At 41.3% G+C, this 27,089-nt stretch overlaps 1 protein-coding gene across 12 annotated transcripts in view; it reads right to left on the reverse strand.

The window, feature by feature from the left end:
* The window catches only part of NCALD (neurocalcin delta), a 390,461-nt gene that overhangs the window by 49,352 nt on the left and 314,020 nt on the right, over window positions 1-27,089 (reverse strand). Inside the window, exon 1 of one of the 12 annotated variants that reach the window (XM_026495625.4) lies at window positions 432-3,859. The exons of the other annotated variants lie outside the window; for them this stretch is intronic. The gene's annotated coding sequence lies outside the window, so the exon portion shown is untranslated. Of the gene's footprint in view, window positions 1-431; window positions 3,860-27,089 lie in introns of those variants that run through there. 12 annotated transcript variants of the gene reach the window in all.

A 27,089-nucleotide genomic window follows, 5' to 3' on the forward strand; every position in this document is an offset into this window, starting at 1 on the left:
TCTCATGAAGACGGTAAGGATCACCCCTTCTACTCTTATTTACCATACTGATTTAGCCAGCCGGGCTGGCCTTCCTCCGGAGGCATCACAGATAAACCAGGGCCAGTTCAGTTCAAATGATCATAAATGGCCAGTTAGCAGCGTGCAAGGGGATGAGGGTTTTCCTTTACAGCGCGAAGCCTTGTGCTCCGTCCCTTCCTCATGGGAGCTGTGAAAAGTTTGAACAGATGTTCAGATTCAGGGGGAGGGACGCTTTACTGTTGCTCTATTTACTTCCTCCAGCAGGATCCGCTTTCATTTCCTTGCGGGCTAGAGAGAACAATTCTACCAGCCTGACAGCTACCTGGGGGAGGGGAAGTCTGGGATCCTGGTTCCCATGAAACAGGATGAATTACGAAAGGAATGCAAGTATGCCATGAAACCACACTTACCTCTGGCTTCTAGTTTCCAGAATTAGGTCAGCAAATTTGCTGGAGCAGTGGCTCTGTCTCTGGGTGCACCCGTGAAGCAGCCGATCGGCGGGAACACGATCTCGTGTAGTGTACCCTGTATCTGTTTTACCACAGGCGGCGTCTCCAGTTTAGCAGGAAGGGGTGTGTGCGTGTGCGGAGAACCTATCTCTGACAGTGCTGCCCTTTGGCATTTATTTTCCTTCAGTATTTACCCTGGGATTGAATGGTGTTTGTTTTGGGCATTATAATAAGAACTCTCCATAAAATCTCTTGGATGAAAATGCGTTAACCAAACCACCCAATCAACAAATACTTATTGAACACACACACGATGCGAGGTGCTGAGAAAGGAAGGTGCAGCTCTGCCCTTCAAGACCTAATTTATGTTCATAGTAGCATTGCCCACAATAGCTAAATTGTGGAAGGAGCCGAGATGCCCTTCAACAGATGACTGGATTAAGAAGATGTGGTCCATTTATACAATGGAATATTACTCAGCCATCAGAAAGAATGATTACACAACATTTGCAGCAACATGGACGGCACTGGAGGAGATAATGCTAAGCGAAATAAGTCAAGCAGAGAAAGACAATTATCATATGGTTTCACTCATTTATGGAACATAAGAAATAGAAAGATCGGTAGGAGAAGAAAGGGAAGAATGAAGGGGGGGTAAACAGAAGGGGGAATGAACCATGAGAGACTGTGGACTCTGGGAAACAAAGTGAGGGCTTCAGAGGGAAGGGGGGTGGGGGATTGGGATAGGCCGGTGATGGGTATTGAGGGCACATACTGCATGGTGCACTGGGTGTTATACGCAAGTAATGAATCATGGAACACTACATCAGAAACTAAGGATATACTGTATGGTGACTAACATAACATAATAAAAAATCATTATTAAAAAAAAAGACCTAATTTAGTTGGAGAAGGCTAAAATATTTATAGGCATGGCCAAGCAGGGACTTTCACTTGTCTCCCAACGTCAATCTCTCCTTCTTCTTAGTAATAGAATTTCCCAAGCTGGGCATGTGGCTAGAGATGATGTTTCTCAGCTTGTCTTCAGTCTGGTCATGAGACTAAGTTCTGTCCAATGGATATGAGATGTGAGTAGACGTGAGATGTGCAACTTCCAGGTCATATCCTTAAAAGGAAGCCACTTGCTTACTTTTCCTCCCCATTGCCCCCTTCCCAGGGCCTAGAATGTGTATGAGGGAGTGTGAGCTAAATTCTACCATCGTGAAAATACAGTATGGTGGGGCAACGACGTGGAAGGAGTTGGGCACTGTATGACCCTGGGAGACCACCTCCTCTCCCTTGACTGTTTATCAGCTGGAGAGAGAGAGAGAGAGAGAGAGGGAGAGAGAATCCTTCTGTCTTATTTAAGCCACTGTTATTTGGTCTCTGTTAAAGCAGCTGAATCAATATCCCAACTAACATATATATATTTTCCCTAATAGATGAGGAATTTCTGGAAGTTTCTTTATTTCCCCAACATGGAGCCCACATAGAGTAAGTGCTCATCTCATACTTGTGCATGATGATACAGAGATATAGTTAATAAAAATCCCATTTTGCTCTTGTGAAATACTTTAATACCATTATACGTATTATAAGAAAATAAAAAGATTACCTTATAAGGACAACTCTAGAGTGATGTCTAGCTGCGCTTCTTAAGAGCACAACAAAAAAAGAAGACATGGGGAACATAACATTAACCTGTTAGTGTATGAAAGGTGAAGCTGTTTCATAAGAGGATTTTATCAGATGACCAAAAGGCATAGAGAAAAGAATAAGAGAACAGACCTTTTCCTGTGGTCAAGCACAGTCCCATAAATTAGCACTGGTCTACAGACCCTGCTATCTGGATAAGGTATAGTTTTAACAAAAAATGGAAAAGAGATGCCCAGCAACAGTGCTGCAGAAACATACCTAACATCGATCAGTGTTTCTTGCCTGTGACTTTGGTCAGTACTGTTTTAGAATCGCTTTATTCCCTATGAACTGTGTCGCTTCGGCAAATTCTTACTTCCTTTGAGCCTACTTTCTTCATCTCTACAATGGCGATGCATTCAACCAACATCTACTGCCTGTATATCAGGCACTGTTCTAGGCCATCCACCTGAGGCGGAAAGAAAAACGACAACCAGTATGAATAAGGAAATTACATGGTCTGTAAAAGGTGCAATGTACTTGTAGATAAAATGAGAGCAGAGGAGAGCAAGAAAACGGGTGGCAGCAATTTTAAGTATGGCGCTCCCAACAGTGCACCACGAGCAATGACAGTGGCTCAGATTAGGGTAGTAACGGTGGAACTGGCAAGTGGTGGTTGAATTCTGGATCTGTTTTGAAGGTAAACAGGATTTTCTGATAGGCTGTATGTGAGATGTGAGAGGAGGTATGGAGTCAAGGGTCTCATGTTTCTGGCTCAAGACAAACTGGAAGGATGTAGTTGTCAACCAATACAAGGAAAGGTGTAGGTAGAGTAATCTTGTCCAGAAGATCAGGAGAGGCCACAAGGTGCCCAGGTATTTGGTGTACACTATTCCAGGTGTTTTTGTGAGGGTGCTTTTGGATGAAATTAACATTTGAATCAGTAGATATGGGGTGGGCCTCATCCAATCAACTGAAGGTCTGAACAGAACAAAAAGACTGACTCTTCCCCAAGTAAGACAGAATTCTTCCTGCTTGACTGCCTTTGAACTGGGACATGGGCTTTTTCCTGCCTTTAGACTCAAACTGAAACATCAGCTCTTCCTGGTGTTGAGCCTGCTGGTTTTCAGACCAGAACTAAACCATTGGCTTTCCTGGTTCTAAGCTTTGGCTTCAGACTGGAACTAGACCATCAGTTCTCCTCTCCAGCTTGCCAACTCACCCTAGAGATCTTGAGACTTGCCTGTATTCATATTCCTTACAATAGAGAAAAATCCATCCATCCATCCATCCTCTTGGTTCCGTTTCTCCAGAAAACCTGATTAATGTGTGGTGCTAGATAGCAAAGGGAAAGTCCAGTAGGCAGTTGGATAGGAGTCTGGAGTTTGGAACTGAGTTTAGGGCTGGTATTATATATTTGGGGATCACTGGCAAAGATAGTATTTAAAGCCAGAAGGCTGGGTGAGATCACTGAGGAATAAATATTGATAGAAAAGAGGGATGGTTCCTGAGTCCTGGGTCTCTAAATGTCTAAATATCAGGGACGTCAGCCACAGAGATTGAGAAGGAGCAGCCATAGAGACAGGAGGAAACCAAGGAAGCATGTTGTCCTGAAGCAAAAAAGAAAATCACATCAAGGAGGAAGGAAGGTTCTCTTCTATCAAATGCTGCCCATTGGTCACTGCCATTGGTAAACGCCATTGCATTTAGCAATTCCATGGCCATCAGTGACCTTGACAAAAAAAAAAAAAAAAAAAAAAGCCTGGTGGAGTGGGTTTAGGAGTAAATATGAGAAGGGAAGTTGGAGACAGTGAGGAGTATGAACCCTCTTTGAAAGAGCTTTGTTCAAAGGGGATGCAAAAAAACCGGGGCAGTCATTGCCAGAGGAAAGGGGACCAAAAGAAGGAATTTTTTTAAACAAGAGAGCTAACGGCATGTTAGTAATACCGTTAGCTGCCATTTATGGGGCACTTTACCGCGGTGCTAGGTACTCTACACGTGACAACCTACTGAATCCTCATAATGGTTCTGCAATGCAGACATTAATACTTCTGCCTTTCATGCAAGGAAACAGATGTTAAGAGAAAGTGAGAAACTTTATAAAACCACATTTAGTCAGTGGTTGTGCCAGGATTTAATTCCAGGTTGTTCTAACTCGAAAACAGGGATTCTTTACCACTACAGTCTATTTATTGCCTCCCGTAACAGCCTGCGAGTCATCGAGCCTGCTTCCCTCAGGGAGATCAGGCCTGCAAGGCCCCCGGGCAAATGGTAACTGTCAGGATTTTCAGGGGATGTGGAAAGCTCCTAACTGTGCAGAGCAGTGTGCAAAGAGATTTATATCCTCCTCCAGTCCCAACCTTTAGGAAGGCAGTGGATAATACAACATCCTTACATGGACTTCTATACAGAGCACTCCATGAAAATCACCCTTACATCACATCCAAGGAGAGGAACAGGCAGTAGCGTGCAAATTCTGTTTTCAGATTAGGCAGGGTAGTGGAAAGCAGTCGCGCCCTTTCTTGGCTAGCACGCTGGTATGGATCCGGGAGCTACGTGAACATTTGCCGCTCCTGCAGGTGCGCCATGAAACAGAGGAGGACGCTGTTCTGGAGATGGGGTGCTGTGGGAAGAGGCTCACTGCTAGCCTTGACAGTGAGAACTCCTGGGGTCTCTGGCTATTGTCCAGTCCCAACACGTACAAAAATCCAATACACCAAGATTAAATCAGGCTGCAATATAACAGATTCTTTTTAAAAACTGCATGATTAATTTTTTTTTCCTAGTGAAAAGTAAGTTGCTCCTGGAATCTTTGTTCATGCTCAGAATAAGATTTGATTATAGAGCCGTATGGAAATTCCCTGAAGAGAAATGGGGTGTATATGTGGGGGAGGGGTAAGAATGAGGAGAGAGTCTTCTGAACCCAGTGCTACTATGTAAGATGACAAGCCTGACACCTCAATTCAAGGGACAGCAAGAGTTAGCAGGTGAAGAGCTTATGGAATCTCCCTCAGTTAAGACAGGATGCCCTGGAAACAGCCATTTCAATTAGTGCTAGACTGGCCTGAAATGAGGATTAAGAGGTCATTTCCAACTGTAGCTCAAGGATAATTTGCACAGCTCCTCTCCTCGGCAATGTCGCACTACCCTCGTTCACCGTGCAGTTCTTACAGAGCATACGTTCCTAGGCATAAACGGTGCTTTAATTCTCACATACAGAGCTCCACCGAAAGCCTTTGGCGGCCTTCTCGTTCCCAGTGGAGAACACTGATAATGCTTTCAGAAATGCCCTTTATGCTTTCCCACACACACCTACTTATTTTCAGTTACTAACTTTTATGGAGAGTGGGTTTTTGTTTCGTTTTGTTTTGTTTTTTTACAAAATAGCTCATAGGCAGTGCATTCACTACACATCACAGAGGTGTTCTTTACAGATTTCAGAGGTCTCTCCATCATCTCTGCGTTATGACACAAACATTAGAAGCCTGGTCATCAGGAGAAAAATAAGCAGTAAATTCCATTTTAAGTTGGAACAACTGAACTTCATTCATAATCTTAAAATTTTTTTCTTGATTATAGAAATGATGCATGCTCTTCATTGGAAACAAATTCAACCAACACAGAAAAGTATGAAGGATAATGTGAAAATTTTCAACAATCCCATCCCTCAAAGAGCATGATTAATAATTTATGAATATCCTTCCAGATTATTCTCTATATGTAATACATATATGTTAGAGATCCCTGACCTTAACGTCTTAGAGTTGTGTGAGAAAGTTTGTGTGCATGTATGCAGATGCATTTTTAAGGATAAGGGACTGTAACTTCCATCAGGTTTCAAAAAAGCTCAACATAAATATAAATATGTATATACCTAAAAATATACATGTATGCAAAATACAGATATATGTAAACTACATATATGAATATATAACATCTAAAGTATAACACATATAACTATATATATGAATATATATATGCATATATATATAACATATATATATATTCCTATTTAGTTTACAAAAACCTAATCATAACCTACATATAACCCTGCAACTCATTTTTTTCCACTTATGGATATTTTCCCATTTTAGAAGTAGTTGTAATTCCTGCTATTATTTTATCACTTGTTTTTTTTCCCTTTAAGTGCCCGAATCTGGGGCTTGAGGACAGAAAAATTTGAATTGGATGCCTGGCTCCACCATGTACAGGTTCCATTAAGTTTGGTCAGTTACTCAAACTTTAGAAGTCACAGGTTTGTCATCTGTAAAATCAATTCGAATTATAATAGCATTAATGCAAGGAATAAATAATGAAGTATATTTTAGGAAGCCACCGCTTGCAACGTCTGGCACAGACTAAATATTCAATAAACAGTAGTGTTTTCAGGAGGTAGAATGCACTCAGTCCACATTCACATATCTAACAACATCTGGAGAAGGTTTTTAAAATCAGGATTTAGGATGACAATAAAATGGATTATTGAGACTAAAGCTGAAGCCACATTCTGGAATCAGATGGTATTATCCATTCCGTGGGAGTAAGTCAGCAAGCAAATGATGATTTGTACAGCTGTAAATCTGACAGAGGAGCAGGTGTCAGCCGCTGTCAGCCTCTCCAGCATGGCTAAAGGAACTGCCCGTGGACTGAGCTGATTGGGACCCTCTGGGATCCTCCTCTTCTGTGATGTTGAGAAGGTCATGATCCATACCCTGTCTCCTCATTCCAGTGGGTTTGCCTTCTCACTTCTGGGTCTTATGGCTAAGCTCTCAGACTCCGTCTGCAAATGCTGCGCGTTCAGCGGCAGTGCAGAAGTCCATTAGCCTCTGCGTGATGCTGGTGGCCTGGCTCATGTATGAACATGCACGGCTTTGGCCTCCAGTGCTCTCTGCCCTGCTCGTGTCCACTCCTTCCCTCTGGTGTGCCTGGCAGCTCAGCTCCAGGGCAGTTCACCACTCACGGGGAGCAACTACATGCTAGGCATGTGCTAAGTACTTTGCACCGTAGATCAAGAGTCGCTGGCTCTACTGACTGAGCCGGCCAGGCGCCCCCTAGAACCCTGGTGCTTCTGAATGCTACCCCCACAGCTTTTGATTCTGTGTAATGAGTTACATGTTACACTCGTAAGACCTGGGTGGACAAGGAGAAAACACCAATTTGGTACCCATTGGAAGGTTCCCTTAGACAGAGCAGTTTCCACAGCAGGCTTTCTTCTCATAGAAGTTCTCTCTGCAGCATGGTACGTTCAAATTCACGGTCCACCCCTGCAGACCAGAGCTGCAATGAACTCCTTCAGCTTTGTGGGAAGACCGATGAGAAAACTGATTAGAAAGGGTAACCACACTTTATGTGTGGTCAGCAGAATAATGGGCCCCAAAGATGTCCACGTCCTAATCTCTGAAACCTGAGGATATGTAGCCTTACATGGCAAAAGAGATTTTGCACATACGATTAAGTCAAGAATCTTGAGATGGGAAAGTTATCTTAGATTACCCAGGTGGGTAATGGATGGTCTCAAGGATGCTCATGAGGGAGTTGGGAGTGTTAAGAGTCAGAGAGAAGACGAGGCAGAAGAAGCAGAGGTCAGAGTGACACAGGCAACCCCTAGAAGCTAGAAGAGGCAAAGAAAGACCCTCCTCTACTGTCTCCAGAAGGGAGCTCTGTTCTGTTGACCCATTTTAGGCTTCTAATCTCCAGGACTGTAAGATAATAAACTTGTTGCTTAAGGCCACTATATTTGTGGGGATTTGTTACAGCAGTCATAGGAAACTAATATAATGTCCATATCCCAAGTATCTTATAACAATATTGTCCTAGCATTAAACTAGAAGTCCTATACCAAATTTATTTGAATCCATAAGATTAATGTTTTCTGGTGCTTCAAAGAGCCCATCAGTGATGTCCTAATTGATCTGGCTCTCCCTCTTCATAAAGAAAATGAATAATATACCACTTGTGAGCTTTTAATTGAACATTGACTGTAAACTCTACATATTTCCAAAACCTCGGAGTAGAAGGCCTGGGCATGCTATCCTCTAATTGAGACCTATTCACTCACTGACCCACAGCTTTACAAATCTAAAACAGGCAGGCATGGTTGGAACTGAATACAAATTCCCTTTTTTGCTGAGACACTTGTGAAGATTTTCAACACCCACCTACAATAGCAACTTTCATCAGGTTGATTGTACGTAGGTTAAAAGGTCTTCCTAATTTTGATTCAGATAAATGACTTGAAGAAAAGAGTGTCCCTGTTTGTTTACAAATATAAATTTAGAAGCACTGTGAAATCTCAAACAAAATTAGACACCAGGGAGAAAAGGAATCAAATAACCTAATTAACCAGGGCTGAGCCACTTACATTCACAGGACTCTGGATAATGCTGGCCAGCCGGACTGAAGAGAGAAAAGACAAACACTGATGGAAGAACCAGCAGCCCAGGAACAGAATTCAAACAGCAGAGTGAAGATCGTTAGCAGGCTGATGAGGCTTTTGTTGTCCTAGTCATTGAGCATGACAGGGAGTCGTCTAGCTCTGGAAGGTTCCTAACCACCATCATGGATATTTGAATAAGCCAGAAAACATCAGATTTCAGAAATGCATCCCTTGTGGCCATACATTTCAGAAAGTAGGCTTCGGTTTTTGGAAAAAACTGCTGCGTATCCCTGTGCTCTCCACATGGACGCCACAATAACTGATGTTTCTGTGTAGATATCAGACTGCTTTGAAATAGCCAAAGGAACATTAGTTAGTTCTCTTGTATTACTAATTTCTCCAATCAAGAGCCCCAAACAGCTCTGTGCCTGGCACACTAGACTAAGTCTCTTAAAGAAATCTCATCTAAAGCTGGCATTATACTGGTTAGCTGAAATTAATGTGATTATTTTCTTTTTCTGGATCTTCCCAGTTACCAATGGTCTCCTTGTCAACTGGCTCCTTCTTATTCTGTGATAGTAACACTTTACACTGAACGAATGATTAAAAATGCCGGAATCACTACACAAACACCTTGTTGCTTTCCTTCAAAGAAGTAGGATGGCAAATAATTGCTATTTCTTTACCAGGAAAAAATAAAGTTAGAGCGAGTGGCTTGGCTCTGTGTGCCAGCTGTCATCTGGGACAACAGGGACTCTTGACCCACTTGGCAAACAGCATGAACTTCCAAGTCTCTTTTGCTCTCCCAGAGCACGGGGCAGAGACAGACACAGTCCAGATCTCCCAAAAGTCATGATTTCAAATAATTCTATTTTCAATATAGTGACTTGTTTAATCTACAACTAAATGTGGTTTAATCCTTATACTGGTTGAAGACTGTTAATATAAATGTTTAAAAAACAGATAAAATCTTTAGACTGTGTTACAATTCAAGGTTAAGATAATATGATCACTGTATTTTTATACATTATCATGTGCATTAATCAGGTTTAAATTTAACTCCCCAAGTCAAGTGTAATTTACAACGCACAAGAGTTCAAAAGAATGAGCTTTCTTTCCTTGTCATTGCAGCCTGTGGACCTGATGTAAGTCCCAATTCCCCCTTATCAAGTTGCTTGCCCTCCTTCTGCTCACCCTCTCCAAAAAACAAAAATAAAAAGTGACTGCCATCCAATAAGTGCAGATGGGCGAACCCACAAGCAATAATGAGCCCCGACCCCTTGCACAGCCGTGCTACATTAGGCTGTGTGTCTCACGTGACCCTCTGCAGTTTTAGCAGCAACTACCTCAGCATCATAATACCTCCAGATGAGCAAGTCAAGGTCGGTCAGAGTGGGAGAAAGCTCACAAAAATGCATCATTCCTGGGATGCAGTAGCCCGAAGCACAGAAGAAAAGCTTTACTTATTTGGGAAACTGCTGAAAATAAATACTACTCACTATAAAATAGTCAAAGAAAATAGCCCATCTTGTTCCATCTTTACATGCAAAGCCTATGGCTATTTCTTTTTTCTGTGTCGAATGCAACTTTCTTTTTTTTTTAATTTAAATTCAATTAGCCAACATATAGTACATCATTAGTTTTTGAAGCCTATGGTTATAAGACATATTTGGGGGTAGTCTTTACTGCCTATGCCTGGATTTTTCAGAAAGGATCAGACTAGATACTAAAGGGCCCAACAAAACATTAACAGATGGGTCAAATTCATAAGGGAATCATTAAGATTACATTTTATATTTGTGGAGAGTTTAATTTTTGCAAACTACTTGCATGACTGTTTTTAAGTGGGTTGCCAAGATTATTAAGAAGTCATTTTGGATGTGGAAAAGAACGGCACCAAGTTAAGACCATAACTCACATCTCTCGATTCTTGGTCCTATTAACAAAATAATCTCAGAAAACACTTCCCCCCAACAAGAGTGGGTCAGTTGAATATTTAACCCTGAACACCCAAGGCATTTTCTATGGAAGTAATTGGAGTTATAAATAGTAACTAGATTATTCATTCATTCATTTAATGAATAATCATTCTACAAATAGGCACTATTTGAGTCCCAACTATGTGCCAGAGAGAAGATCAAGACAGGCACGGGCCTGCCATCCTACAGTTAATAGCCTCATCTTATTCTTTATGTGAACGGTAGGGACCTGGAGTGAGGCCATAGAGGGTTCTACAACACCCCTGAGAAATGAGGAAAGGGTGTTAAGTCAAAAGCCTCAGAAGTGAAGATGGCAAAAGAGCCATAGGAGTTAGGTCCCAAGAAGAAAGGGTTCCATGGGCAAATTAGTTTGGGAAACACATCTTACCATATATTCCCCTTAGACATTTATGAGCAAATTAAAAGCACTGAAAAGTTTTCTAATTAAGAAGCAGGCTAAATCTCCTTCATCCAGCAAATATGTTTACCGTGGAACATCCCATAGAATCTGCCTTCTGTGGGTCCCACTGTGGGAAATGCTGATAGGTCCACAGTCTCCAAGTGCAGTTAGAGGGCTCTGATTTAGAAACCACATTTTTCTAGCAGCGTACACACTTGTCAGAAAGTCCTGGTAAGATACTCACTTCCAGAACCTCCTTGGCTTTAAGCAAGTTTCAAAGGAAGCAGAGGACAAAGAAGCCGTGCTGGCTCCCAACAGGGGCTTTGGAAGGGTAATCCTACAACCGTCCCCCTTCAGCCTCAGGCACGTTCCTCCGTTCCTGGATCATGGATTTTCTTGGGGCTTGGCTCCATAACCTCTGACTTTGGTAGCTGTCCATCATCTTTGACCTGAGTCTTGTCATAACCCCATTTGGCTTCCTGGTAACTGGTCTCATTCTTTGGTCCAATGACAGCCTGATCCTGGACCCCATAGCTTTACCCTGCAACTCTGAGGCCAAGGGGCTCTCTTGTAAAGTTTTATACATGAAATCTCTTGCTTCTGAGTCAACATACAGCTCACTACCTTAAGTCTAACCTTGTGTCGCCTTGTGTCAATTAGTTAGTTACCTTGAAGGCAAAGGTAATTGTCCCCCCATCCCATTTTAATCAAGAAAATTTCACAGTGATCTAGTTACCTTAGAAAGATCGAGGGGTGGGGCACTGAGGTATCATATATTATCTCATTTCATTGTCCCAACAAATGATGAGGTAGTTGAAATTTTTACCTGTTTTCCAAATCAGGAAACTGATCATTTGAGAGATAGTAACTTGCCCAAGGTCACAGGACCTAAGTGATAGAGCCAGGATTATTTGAACCCAGGCAGTCTGACCTCAGAGTGCATGTTGCTCTGAATCAATAAGCTTCCCTTGATTCCCCGCCCTCCCCCCAAAAAGGTCTACCTATTCACCTTCTGGAACCACTGCCCAGGAGCATGGTGCTCTTCTGTGGTCATGATCCTGGGGCAGACTGGGTTCCCAACATCACCCCTTCAGGGCTGGTCAGCACACCATACCCTGGGTTTGTTCTCCTCTCCCTGTCCCTCTGTCACAGCAATGTATTTCTACTAGAGTTAACTAGGAAACTACTCCGAGTGAATGTTCCCTTTGTGGTAACAAAATGCTTTTAAACCAGGCTAAGTGTATATGTCTCCAGAGACTCCATATGCAGGATCTCTAATGGCAAGATGATAGAGACCTACCATCACTGGGTCAGATTTGAAACTTCAGCATCCCATGAATCCCTCTTTATTTTGCCTGGACCAACATTCTCAACCCTCCCTGCACATGAGCATCCTGGAAGCTTTATTTTTTTAAACAAGAAACCTATGCCTGGGCCACACCCCAGACCAAGCGACTAAGAATGCCCAGAGTGGGACCCTAGCACTGGCGGTTTAGGTGATTCCTGTCTAACACTAGAGTGAATGTTCCGGTCCCACACATAGGGCTATGTTTGTATGTGGAAACGTGTTTTCTAAATTTAGGTCTTTGTACATCCCATGGTGCTGGTGAAAGATGACAACCTGCTTACTCGGAGGAGGGAAAGGGGTTTAAGAATCACAGGCCTAGGGGCGCCTGGGTAGCGCAGTCGTTAAAGCGTCTGCCTTCGGCTCAGGGTGTGATCCCGGCGTTATGGGATCGAGCCCCACATCAGGCTCCTCCGCTATGAGCCTGCTTCTTCCTCTCCCACTCCCCCTGCTTGTGTTCCCTCTCTCGCTGGCTGTCTCTGTCAAATAAATAAATAAAATCTTAAAAAAAAAAAAAAAAAAAAAGAATCACAGGCCTGACTCTGATCACCATGTACTGTTGGGCCAGAATCAGCTTCCTTGGGGTTTGGTTTTCTCACACAATAATGAGGGATTAATACTAACGTACCTCAAAGGTGGGTACCTTTTTGGTTAGGTACCCACCAACTTAGGCAAAGTTAAAATGCCTATGACAAACAAGGGGATTTGAGTGATTTTCCTCTTAAATATTACCAAGAAAGCCTCAGTAGTTATACATGTGAACTGGAGTGGATTGCAATGAAGCAGATGGCACAGCCTCACTCATTATCCGTAGATGGCTGCTGCTCTTTCCTCCCATTAATGTCTGTCTTCTGGATAGCAATTTGGGGAAATAAATCAAAAGAAAAGGACACAGGTCCTTTGGCACACTCCCAGAAAACCGGTGCTGTCTTGCTGACAAACTGTTTCCTGGAAACAGGTGTGCCCCGACTCAAAGGGAATGGGGCCCTACAATGAAAGAAAATAACCAAAGCACTCTTCCACTTTAGAAAGTTTTCTTGAAATAGAAACTCCCCTTGTGCATAGTTCATTAACTTATTACTCTTGGGGTGAAAAAAGTCATTCCAAAATGGAGACAGAATGCTGAAATGATCACGTTAACCAGTGGGGAAATGGGATTTAACTTATAAAACCTTTACAGTAACTCATGATATTCTTCCTGTGAAGCTAGAAATAGCTCTAAGAGAAAGAGACATATTTAGGTTGCAAGATACAATTTTCAGTCCCTGCCAACCACCACCTCATGTGGCAAGTGATGGAGAGCATGGGCAGGCAGGGTGGAAGCTCTCACCGCCACGGGTCTGAGGAGGTCCACCTGTGGGGTATCAGTTCTGTTAGCCAGGCTCTCTCCTTCTACAGCCGTAAGAGGCCAGCACCGAGGTTAGCCTCCTTTGAATAAGAACCATCTGACACTAACTCCTTGTGTATTTATTATACCCTGAGTGCTACACACTAAGGAAGGCTGTCTAAGGAAGGGGAAGACAACAGGGCATGCTCCCTGCCCTCTACGCTTGTCAACTTACTGTGACCAGATATCCAAATCTGACAGCCTTGATCTTTTGGGAAGTGTCCCTAAGTAAGCTTAGGGGTAGGGCTGCCAGATAAAATGAGAAGCCCATTGAAATCTGAATTTCAGATAAATAATAATTAGTGTTTGAACATAAGTATGTCCTAAATACTTCATGGGATTCACTTATATGAAAAAAATTCAATATTTATCTGAAATTCAAATTTAACTTGTATTTTTACTTGCTGAATTTGATAGCTCTACTTAAGAGATCTGTAGGCTCTCTTGTAAGCTCTGTGAATTAGTTCCATCCTTAGGTTTCTCCTCACAAATAAGGAACTTGGAGTTGTTTTCTAGTTGTGGTAGTGATCTGGGCTGATGACTTTTTCTTTGCATCAGATCTTTTTGTGATCAGTGGCATATATCCACAACAGGAGTTTTTAGCGATGCCAGTCATGCTAAGTAGTCATGTTGGGTTGAAAGGGGAGACTGTGACTTCATAACTTACTGATCCCTAAAGGCAAGGGTTGCATTCAAAGCCTAAAGCAGTGCCTGTATTCTAGAATCACTTGTTAAATTCAAGGGCACACCCATTTGCAACAACATGGATGGACCCAGAGGGTATTATGGTAAGTGAAACAGGTCAGACTGAGAGAGACAAATACCATATGATTTCGCTCGTAAGTGGAATAAAAAACAAATCAAATGAATAAACAAACAAAAAGCAGAACCAGATCTATAAATACAGAGAACGAACTGATGGCTGCCAGAGGGGAGGTGGGGGCTGGGTAAAAATGGGTGAAGGGGAGTGGGAAACAGAGGTTTCTGGATGCAATGAGTAAGTCACGGGAATGAAAGACATGGCATAAGGAATATATTCAATGGTATCGTAATAGCGATGTTTGGTGACAGATGGTAGCTACACTTGTGAACATAGCATAATGAATCACTAAGTTGTAAACCTAAAACTAACATAACATTGTGTGTCAACTCTACTCAAAGAAAAAAAAAGAATAAATTAAAATAAATAAATAAAACAAATACATAAATCCAAGAGCACAGAGCTTGCCTCCTCATGTTACATGCTGACCAGACACATGCTTGACTGAAATTCCTGGTGCTGGGCAGTCTGTGCACAGCAAGAGATCCTTGTAGACTGAGAAGATTAAGAGGTGCTGGTGACTGTCAAGGGTTAGTTGCTGAGAGTTAAGAATCACCTAGAAAATCTTGTGAAGAGGCAGATCCCAAGCCCCAGCCTTCTAGATTCTGATTCCAAAGTCCTCAATTCAGCCTTGTTTTTTAACCACACCACTGCGATTCTGACCTCAGTGTGGGGGCTTGTGTTTAGACCTTGTGCCTCTCCTCCCAGGCTCCTGGGAAGATCCCAGCCGAGAGCCCATGGCGGTCAGTTGGGCTGGTGTTCCCACCCACCGACCCAGCAGCTCAGATCCAGCTGGGACTCTGAATAATGAGAGGACTTGAATGTCTCTTCCTGTGTCATCTTCATGCAGCTATTTCTCTCCTTATGTCTCCAGCCCTGACTACCGCCAGGGCTGCCAAAAAGTGTCCCTTTTTGCCAGTCATTTTATACCGTTAGCATTCCCAGACCTCGTTTTTCTATTAGCATGGCCTGGCATTTCACTGATGTTGTCAAGGTGGCTCCTGAGTCATACAACTGCGAATATCCTCCTTCACACTGTCCCACATCTAACACCAGACTGCTGGGAGGCCACATAGCTTCACCCTTAAAAACAAGCTCAATGTGATGCTGAGAAGTTGAGGGTGTGATGGAGGCACCCTTTCAGTCAGGGATCCGCCTCGGCAGGTGAGCAGTGAGCCCACAGGGAGCAGCATATTCCCCAGACAACCTTGTGTGAGGAGCAAATAAAAGGACCCTACAGAGACATATTTAGGGAGAGTCTAAAGCCTGGAGTGAACTGGCCCCAAAGAGGAGAGATGGGTGACGTGTGCATGATGTGGTGGAACTGAAATGACTGAGAAGGAGTAAATGGCCTGCAATCTGAAGCAGATCCCGGCATCTACCTGGTGTAATTTCCACCAAATGTGCTTTAGAGTCTAATTTCAGAAAAGGCAAACCCAATCCCTCTTGGATTTCATTCATTCTTCCACCCATTTGACAACTATTTATTGAACACCTGCTATGTGGATAGAATAACACATCTTGAAATGAAAAGACTCACTGTAATTAACCCAGAATTGAGAGCCTACTTGCTCTGAAAACCAGTAGCTCCTTTATTAAGTTACCAGAAATGGGAGGCGAGGCCCTCAGACTTCTAGGGAGGACTTCTAGGTGGTGAGTGGAGTCGGAGGCATTGGAGCAAGGAAGTTCTGCCAGGTAATCATGTGAGAGGCAGAGCTCTGCGACTGAGGGATTCCTGCTTTACCAATTTCCAGCAGGCTACCGAAGCCCAGTAGGGCTTGGAAGCCCCCTTCTAAGCTGTCTGTGGTTTCACTCTGTTCCTGTGAAGTGAGGGCTCAATACAGGTAATGATAACTGAAAACAAGTATAAGCAGATCCTTCCACATAAACTGGCAAAGAAGACTGGTGTAGGTTTTAAGTCGTGACTAAAAAGAACCAGGAAGGATCCTTTATCAACAACTAAGGAATTGGGGCACCAGCATTTTTGCCAAAATACAACAGTTCTAATTAGACCTGCATCCACTGAACTGGCAAAGATCAAAGAACCTTGTAATAAGACTGCCACTGAGCACAAAAGGACACAGCAGAAATAAGAGATTGTATTTGGATGAACCAAGTATCTACAGCAACTTTGGGAATAAATCTCCACCAGTTCCCCCAAAAAGCCATGTCCCAGTTTGCCTTGGGCTTTCCCCCCCTAATGCTCCTCCTGCCTGAAACACCCTTCCTAAAACTTCTCCTGACAATCAGGAGGTGAGTGGTCTGGTTTTCAGCAAAGAAATACAACACACCAGTTTCCAAGGTCAACATCAAACTTGTTCATTTCCTTGTTCATTCATTCAGTTACTTGGTTATTTGACCTGTATTGGGCACTTAATGCATGTCAGCCCCTGTGGGGGTATATTGAGGATACAGACATGAAACAAAGCACCTCATTTACCCTCGGGGAGCATGAAATTTAATGGAAGAGACAATAGAAAATTATAAAATTGTGTAGTTAGTGTTATAATAGTGGTTTGTATTATGCAAGAGTACAGGGGAATTTAGGAAGGCTTCCTAGAAAAGGGAGGGCTTGAGTGCAGTCCTGAAGGATGAGGGGGTACCTACTGGAGGCAGATAATATGAGTCTAATGATGGAATCAGCTCATGTGATCCATCTTTTTTCATTTTGCTCTCTGTATAAACGATCCATTTTGATCATATGTCTAACCAGGGTTGACAGTGCTCTCTGGGGCCATGAAAGAAAGAGAAATGGCCTCGCGGAGCAAAAGACATGAGCCTTGGTCTCATGCACTAACACACTGGGATAAACATTCTGAATGTTAATACAAGTTCACTTTGGGATGGCAGACTAAGCATGTAAGTTTGTGTATTCTACCTCCAAAAGTTCCACTGAAGTGGCAGAAAATATGTATGAAAAAGAAATAATCTGTAACAGGGATGGAAATCAGAAAAGGTTACCATCTGTAGACAGAAATTGTTTTAAATTTCTGGAAAATAGTGAACAGACATGGTTGGATTGAGCCAATAAAAACCACCACAGAGATTAGGTTTCAGAGAGAGATGATATAGAGGTGAGAGCTGTTTTTCCCAACAGAACCGCAGAGAATTCAGGTCTGGAGCCACAGAGAGAAGGAGCAGACAGGGTAATTAATAGAAGGGCTCTGCAGAATGCGTTTTCTCCACCTTTTCCCACCCACTCCAAACTCTGCACAAAAGGGCAGTACACCTACGCAGCTCATTGTTCAAAATATAGTCTTCCTGACTTGGGCAGTTTGGGCAGTCATAAGCTTGCCTGCCTGCTTCTTATTCTCAAATGTGCCTGCCATAAGCCTGCCTGCCTGCTGTGCCCTGCATGAGAAGCATGGTAGGAAAACATTCCTATATAACTGCCAAGGAAACCCAGCAGGTACCTCTACTAGTCCACTCAGCACTTCCTTTATAAATATGATTGGGCCAGTCAAAAGGCAACAGTTATTTAAGAAAAACCAAGAGCATAAAAGAAAAGGATCCAGAAGAAAAACAGAACAACTGATGACAAAGAAAATAGAGTTGAAACAGGACATGGAAGATAACTTTCTTTTTAAGTGTTATTACTGTTTTCAGGGAAATCTGGGAGAATATTGTATCCATAAATGAGAGTATGGTGCTTTGAAAAAGAAGCCATAAAAAAAAAATTTTTATAAAAACTAAAGATTTTAAAAAGACCTTGAGTAGAAAGGTTGAATTACTGAAATGAAATGACACAAAAATAAATCTGAGATCTGGAAGACAAATTTGAGGAAATTCTTGGAATGCACATAAAAGAAAAGAGAGAGAGGGGCACCGGGGTGGTTCAGTCAGTTAAGCATCTGCCTTCAGCTCAGGTCATGATCTCAGGGTCCTGGGATCAAGCCCCACGTGGGGGTCCCTGCTCACCTGGGAGTCTGCTTCCTCCTCCCTCTCCCCCTCCCCCTGACTTGTGTGCTCTCATTCTCTCAAATACATACATACATACATACATACATAAATAATTTTTAAAAGAAAGAAAAAGGAAAGAGAAAATATCAGAGAAAATTTAAGAACATAGAGGAGAGTGATTGAAGATCCAAGAGCTCTAGTATCCTCTAGGGCTAAAAGATACAATATTCTTCCAAATAAAAGCTGTTGAAGGAGAAAACACAGATGATAGAGAAGATGATATTTCAAAGAAATAACAGGATATTTTCCTGAGCTGAATAAACCTTGAATCTTCAGATTAAGACAGCTTGAAGTGGAATAATGAAAAAATGACATACCTGGACTCTTCCGGGGGAATTTTATGATCTCCAGATACAAAAAGAAAATTGTGAAAGCTCAGGGAGGGAGTAAAAAAGCTATCTGTAAAGAGAATGGCAGCAGACTTCGCATCCGCTTTTGGGTTTGCTGGAACACATTGGAACAAAGCCCATAAAATTGTGGTAGAAAGTTATTTTGAATCTATATTTCAATTATAAGGGCAAAATGAAGTCTACAAGGAGTTAGCCCTTCTGCTGTTTTGATGAAACAACTCAAAAATACGCTCTAGAAAAATTGAAAATGAATCCAAGAAATAGGTAGACCTGGAAACAATGAAAATAATCCAGTTCTGATGGAAAGATATCCTAGAGGAATAGCCGATTTAGTCTGAATTAAGAAACAGGACAGTGAAAAAATCTCCAACAAACAAAAGGTTATCATGATCGACTGGATACTTAGGAATCACAAAGAAAATGATGACATGCCACATATGTACTTAAGATTTAAGTTTCTCCAAGTCAACCAGAGAAGAGAAAGAAAATGAGAAATGCTAGAAAGATAAATACCCATGAAAGGCAATCATGGGCTAGATATGAAGCAAACTAAAATACAGTTTGTATTTAAACAATGGAATCTAAAAAACACTGGTGTCTGAAGCACAGGAATGTAAGCCTCTGTGGTCAAGGTTAACAGATACAGTGAATTCCTCTAAAATCTCTGTGACTTCTAGTTCACTGGGTATTACAACTGCTTCCCTATTGTACGATTTATTTTTCCTTTTGAAAGTAGTTTATAACTTCATGGACTGTGTTTCTTACAGATTATGCTTTTTATCTAGTTTTTTTTCAGGATAATATTCCTAAGGGTGGAACTGAGTTTTGAACTCTGGTTAAAAACCTTTTATTTCCCCAAAGGTATTTTTGTTTGATTATCCATGGTCTTTTCTGATCTTCATGAGACAGTTAACTAAGCTTCACTAACTGAAAATACAAACCTATACCCATTAAGAAACAAATAGTTTTTAAGAAATGTTGATTTCCCAATCTCCTTGTATTTGATTGATGCAAAATTTTTAACTGGCAATTCAATTTCATTGGAATCCAATAATTCCTGCTTTAAAGAAATTATTGCCTGAAGTTCAAATCCTCAGGTTCTTTTCAGAGTTTTTTTCTCTGTTAAAGTAAAGTAAAATGAATTGTAATGCTTTTTAATTTGAAAATATTAATTGGGGTTATTTAGGCAGCAGAATATTAAGAGTGAGGTTTATTTTCTTCTTCATGTTCTTCTACATTGTCCAGATGTTTGATCATAAACATGTATTGCTCAATACTTAAGTTACTTAAAATGAACATTCATAGAAGGCTAATAGAAGACTATTCAAGTATATCACTGGGACCAGAAAGTCTCAGGTTCAACGGCTTTCTTTTCGACAAGCAAAGTGGCAAGCTGAATAATTACACAAAAATTGCACTGAATAGGATTTAAGTAGGTGGTCTGGAAAACATGTTTCAACCCAACATTTCCACTGTGTGTCTGAAATCTCTACATCATGGAACTCTGCATAAACTCTGCCCACTTGTAAACCTAAGAAACTTCAGGTTATTTGGGGACTTTTAATAGGGATTTTACTAATTGAAGAGTGTATATACAAGAGAAAGAGAAATTATAGGGTCATCTTAAACTTCCTTAAAATGTACCTACTTAAAGAAAGTGAAAGGTGATTAGCAGGGCCTGGGATGAGGGGAGAACAGGGAGTTAGTGTATAATGGGTACAGAATTTCAGTTCGGGAAGATGAAAGTGTTCCGGGGAGGTATGGTGTTGGTGGTTGCACAACAACATGAATGTGCTTAACGCCACTGAACTGTACGCTTAAAACTATTAAAATTTTTAGGTTAATTTTATGTTATGTATATTTTACCACAATAAAAAAAAAGTCCCTGTTTCTTAAATCCAGAAAACATGATTTTGTGATTTCAGTGAGACCTTTCCTTTTTTTTTTCTTGTTTTACAGTATCTCAAAATTAGTATCTTTCTGTCAACCTGCAGCATAAATAAGTTTCGTGCCCTTGACAAGACCCTTTGTGACTTTAACAAAGTAATCGTCCTGGCAAGCATTCCCCCGACACAGCAGTAAGGCTTCTTGGTCTAGGCTGTTTTGAGGGCCAGACGAAGAAGTCAGTTCTTTTTGGAAGGATAGTGGATTGGGCTTTTAAAGTGGGAGTTGGCCGAGATTTTTGGAGGTGAACATAGCAGATTTTAATGATAGTTATTTTTACAAAATGGAATTTGGACCAGGGGTTGCGTCTTTTTTAATAGCTTCTTTTCTGTGAAAACATCTTCTGGATATGCCAGAAAATAATCTCATGAAAACTATCACTTGCAGTTAAACTTCTGCTCAGTGTCTCTATAAAGAAAGTCCCCAAGAGAGTTGAGTGGTTGAGTTAACTGCCCCCAGCAGCTGGTCTTGTAAGAGAGTTCAGGGATCACCAAGTGTTCCGTGCCCGTTCACTGCCGAGTAGCCAGGAGGCAGCAAGAAGCATCAACGCGCACAACGGGCTCAGGAAACAGAATCGATTTCCAAACTTGCACAACTGCCAACAGCAGTGGCGAGTCATATTCTGTACGCGTAAAGCACAGCCTTTACGCTCTGTCCGAGGTGGTGATAACCCCTTTCTGTCCTCAATTGCTTTAAAATCCTTCTGTGATTGGAAACTTCACAACTATACCACAGATTCGATTCCTGACAGGCACTGGACCTTAGGGACAGTACTAACCTGCATGGGGTTGTGGCAAAGATATCATCAATATCAGTACGTGAATCACATTTCACTGGAAGCATTAACAAATGATGTTTTGTTATTCTTTTACTGTGTGTGTATAAATATATGTAATATGTATATAAATATACACATATATAATATATATAAATATATATACACCAAATATCTATATATTGTGCACACGTCTGTATGTATAATTTACAATATTTTTCTTGAGAATGGGATATTCTGATTAAGAGCATTCTGATAGTGGGACACCTGGCTGGCTCAGTCAGTAGAGCATGGGACTCTTGATCTCAGTGAGTTCAAGCCCCACATGGGGCCTGAAGCCTATTTAAAAAAAAAAAAAAAGCAAAAATAAAAAAACATTCTGATAGTTGCCAAACCCATATACTGATGGCCAGTTTTCAAACACTAGATATAATGAAACATACTTACAACTAGAACTTCACTGAATATAATTTAGTCTTTTATTAATAACTCAATTAAAAGACATCAGAATAATGGTGCAATGTCCCAGGGGTTTTATTATGAATATCAATTATCACTATAGTATAATTCTATGGAAAATGTTAGGAAGGCTTCAATTTTTCATTTGGCTTGGGTTTTATGTGAATATGACTTTGCTAAAAACAGATTATAGTTTTAAAACTATGAAGTTACATAGCTCTCTCTACAGATATTACCCAGCTAAAGTTAAAAGAGCCACTTGCACAGCATTGAAGGCAGAAGATAATTCACATTTTTTTAATTTAAAAAGTTAGAACTTTTCCATGAGAAAAATAGACAAAAAGGAAACACTTAAATACATATTTGGGATTTTAAAATAAGTTGTATAAAGCAAAACTAAACAGGGTTATTAAAATATTATAATACATTTCACACGTACATCACTGACCCGTTCCCAAACTTTCACTAGCTTCCTGCTGTCTATCTGATCGAATTCAGCTTACCTGAAATTGATTTTTTCCCCCATTTCCCAGACATTTTCTAATCCCAGATGGGTGTCAGTTTCTGTTACCAGGATGTGCCCATGATGTTTGTTACTCATGGAAGATCCTCTTTCTTCTGTGGTCATGCCAAGTATTCCCCATCCTTTAAGACCCAGTTCAAAGCTTAATTCCTCCCTGAAGAAAGATGCCTCTCAATGCCACATACCCTTCTATGGTTAGTCTATTCATTAATCACTTACCAGAGGTTTAATGAGTAGATACAATGTGTTGAGCACTACACTAGGCATTATAAGAGGTTGTAACCAAGACACAGTGCTTCAATTTCAGATGCATATGCTGTCTAGCCTTCCCAACTGTAGTATAACCTTTTCAAAGACTGGCTGGTCCTGTATTATGCTTGCAGTATCCTACTTAGCTGGAACATCTCGAACGAGGTGGGACATGTGTTGATTATTGAAACGTCTGGGTCATTGCACCACATCTGCCTGGTGTCAATGGTAAGCAAATGAGAGACAACTGGAGGAACCTCACCAGTCCTGGGACACAAAAGAAGTCTTTCCACAGTTATGCAACAACAGGCCCACTATATAGAATTAATAAATGGTGAATGAGTGAAAAAAATAATTAATCTTCTAAAGGAATGGTGGGAAGACCATCAAGATAGGGTGACATTTCAGTGAGAAGAAAATTAGAGGTATTGATATCTCTGCAGCAGAAGAGACAGCGGTGTCTCTTTGAATGAGGATATAAAGGCTACATTTCTGAGTATTCCAAGTGCTACATTTGACCAACACATGGAGCCACAAGCCAGTGGGACAGTTGCCATTTTGGCAGCTTTGTAAGAAGACTTTGCTGAATGAGCTAAATCTTACCTGGCCAAGAGGAATTCCCTAGCTTTACTGTAAACCATTAGAGCAGAAAAACAGGCTTAGAAGCATTGGAAATGAGCCAAAAGAGAGTGTCAAGAAGACAGCAGGGTCTAACAATAGAAAAGTAGGCAGCAGATTAGACAGAGTACGTGTGAGCAAGGGAGACAAAAACCGGTAAGGAGGACTAAGCAGTGACCGAGGAAAAATTGCACAGGTACTGCTGTCCACACAGACTCTCTGGCAGAGAGGCTCCCAGGTGGCAGAAGTGATGAGGGAGATTTTGCTAAGGCAAATAGTCAAGTCTCAGTGTAGCCCAAATCTTCCAGAACCAGCAACAGCATTAATATGTATGACACTGTTCTGAATTTACAAACAAGATGTGTACCTAATGACCATTTGTAATGTGGTAACAAATACATTTTCCTCTAGAAGTTGTTTTAATTACGTTAGGTACTTATCCCAAATCATAAAAACCTATTTAAGTTATATGTACCTGAAGTTGAGTCCCTTATACAGGTTTTTAGTCATATCGAATTACCCCATATGTTCCAGTTACTCTGGCTGCTTAAGAAATAATGCCAAAACGTACGGACTTAACAACAATGTTTATTTTGTTCATGAATCTCTAGTTTAGGACAGGGCTCAGCAGCGATAGCTCATCTCTGGCCCACTTGGCATCAGGAGGGCTAGAGGGACTTAAGGACTAGGGCCTGAAATCTTCTGGAGGCTTCCCCACTCATATCTCTGGTGGTTGATGCTGGCTGTTGGTTGAGGTCTAAGGTGGAGGTGTTGGCTGAAACACCTACACATGGCCCCTCCATACGGTCTAGGCTTCCTCACAACATGGCAGCTGACTTCCAAGAGCAAATGTCATGTGTGAAAGAAACAAAGAATAGCCCAGAGACAAAGAAATTGTATCTTTTTATGATCCAACCTTGGAAGTCACCTAGTATTGCTTCCACTGTGCTCTATCGGTTGGACCAATCACAAACCTATGTAGGTCCAGGGGAGGGCAATAGAGTCCAGCTCTTTATGGTGAGTGGCAAGATTCCAGAAGAGTATGTGGGAGTTGATATAATTACACAGCCAATTTTGGAGAGTACAATCTGCTACAATATACTACTTATAGGGAAAATAAAATATATTCCAGCTTGAAAAGCAATATAGCACAGTGAGTAAAGAGCCAGGACTCTAGGGCCAGATACCTAGAACTCTGTTATATATCCTTGTGTAACACTGGGCTATTTACTTAAGCTCTGTGCCTCAGTCTCCTCACTTATAAAATTGGGATGCTGTGAAGAAAAAATAGTTGTTTTTTTTTTTTAAAGATTTTATTTATTTGACAGAGATAGAGACAGCCAGCGAGAGAGGGAACACAAGCAGGGGGAGTGGGAGAGGAAGAAGCAGGATCATAGTGGAAGAGCCTGATGTGGGGCTCGATCCCACAATGCCGGGATCACGCCCTGAGCCGAAGGCAGACGCTTAACCGCTGTGCCACCCAGGCGCCCCAGAAAAAATAGTTATTTTGAAAAGAGCTTAGAAGTCTATCTCGCTCCCTAAATGTTAGCTACTATCATAACACCAGGGAGATACTCGCCCTAATCTGTGCAGTGGCACATCACGGTTTCTGGGGAAATGGTGGTGGTGGTAGCACTACCAGAGGTAGAAAATTAATGATGACAGTTCACATTATTGAACAGCCAATACCCGTCATTTACTATGCCAAGTAAGTTGGCTTAAAAACCAATAAGGTAGGCACTAATATTATCCAGGTAAGAAAACTGTGACTTAGGTAACTTGCCCAAAGTAACACCTGTAAGTTGTAGGTGTAAGATTTTCCCTAGATTAGCTTAACTAGATAGAAGTCTAAATTCCTGGATAACTGTGTGGAGTAGAACCTTTCTCCCAGGGGCACCTGGATGGCTCAGCCAGTTAAGTGTCCAACTCTTGATTTCAGTTCAGGTCATGATCTCAGGGTCATGAGATGGAGCTCCACACCTGGCTCCATGCTCAGTGGGGAGTCTGCATGAGATTCTCTCCTTTTGCCCCTCCTCCCACTCATGTTCTCTCTCTCTTTCAATAAATAAGTCTTTAAGAAAAAAAAAAAAAGAACCTTTCTGCTAAATCTGATTTGCAGATGAGTGAAAAATGAATGGTACTATGCCATTGGGATTTGGGGTTATGCAGTAAGCCTATCGTGACTGGATTAGTACAGGAAAGGTAAGATGGATACACAGTTGACCCTTGAACAACATGGGTTTGAACCGTGCACGGGTCCAGTTATACATGGATTTTTTTTCTGGTAAATATACTACTGTAACTCTTTTCTCTTCCTTATGATTTTCTTAATAACATTTTCTTTTTCCTAGTTTACTTTATTGCAAAAATATAGTATATAATACATATAACATACAAAGTATGAGTTCATTGACTGTTTATGGTATTGATAAGGCTTCCAGTCAATGGTAGGGTATTAGTAGTTAAGTTTTGGGGGAGTCAAAACTTATATGTGGATTTTCAACTGCATGGGGGGTTGGCACTCCTAACCCCCACGTTGTTCAAGGGTCAACTGCACTTGGGCACCACTAACTTAAGGATTCTTTTCTTAAAATAAAATGGCTCTTGTTATTTGCATAAGACAGCATATTTGCCTAAAAGAAAATCATTCTTTAGGTCGGTTCCTACTAGTCTAATTGTTTTCCGAATTAGCAGACAGACAGCCTTTGGCCCACCGAGAACAGGGCTGGGCGTACTGATCTGGAATGCCTGACACTGATATGAACAGATTGCTCACAAATTAGGCTGGCTGCTCACCAGCTGAAGAATGCCTCTTCGAAGGTTTAACTCAGGTGTAAAATCTAATGGCTCCCAGTTTTTTGCTTGTCTCTTTTGTTTTGATGTTTGTTTTTTAAAGATAATTCTCGTTTTGACTACACTGGCCAGCATGACCATGAGGAAGAAACTTTGGCTGTTGATATACATAAGATCCCTAAAAGTGCACTGTAAGTTTCATGATGGTAGGGATCTTGCCTGTCTTGTTCACCATAGCATCCCTGGTGTCTAGTCTAATGCCCGGCACACAGTAGGTGTGCAAAACCTGTTGAATGTATGAAAGACTGAATGTTTGAATAAAAGCTCAAGCAAACAAAAATCAGAAGTTCATTAAGTAAGCTGAGCTTTTTATGCCAGTGGCACATATCACTCAAGGACTGTGTGAGGGAGGGGCTCAAAATGCTTCCTGTAATACTGTGGGTGCAGTAGCCAGTTAATAAATGTTTGCCTCCGGTGGCACCTGATGCCTGGCAAGGTATAAGATGGGACAGCTTTTGTGGAATGCTGTTTTTTTACCTCCAAGGATGTTGTAAGTATGGTCATCACGAAATTGGTTGTGGTTTTAGTTGTATGAATCCCATGAAAGTCTGTGGGAGTCAGCTGAGCAGATAGCCAAAGAATATAACACTTCTCCATATTTTCCTCTAATGGATAGGGTTTAAATTCATAAAAGTAAAAAAAAAAAATCTAGAATCATCCTTTAAAAGACTCATCCTTGCATAAAAGCAATATGCAGACTTTGGTTTTCCTGCAGTCATTGGGACAGAATTCAGAAAATATGAATGATCGTTACATTAGGATAAGCAGCAGCTCAATATCATTCAGATTAGAGATTTCTTTCCTGCAAATCAAATATAGAACCTTAATGTTAGCTAAGTATACTATATTTTACTACATTAGTGTAAACTAAATTTTATGGAGATGCTGTGTCTCTAATTAAAGGCATTTATAGAAATATGTCCCAAAAAACTAAGGTTCACTGCAG

Source organism: Ursus arctos, unplaced genomic scaffold (assembly GCF_023065955.2).
Source record: "Ursus arctos isolate Adak ecotype North America unplaced genomic scaffold, UrsArc2.0 scaffold_6, whole genome shotgun sequence".
In the NCBI taxonomy this organism is placed as follows: domain Eukaryota; kingdom Metazoa; phylum Chordata; class Mammalia; order Carnivora; family Ursidae; genus Ursus; species Ursus arctos.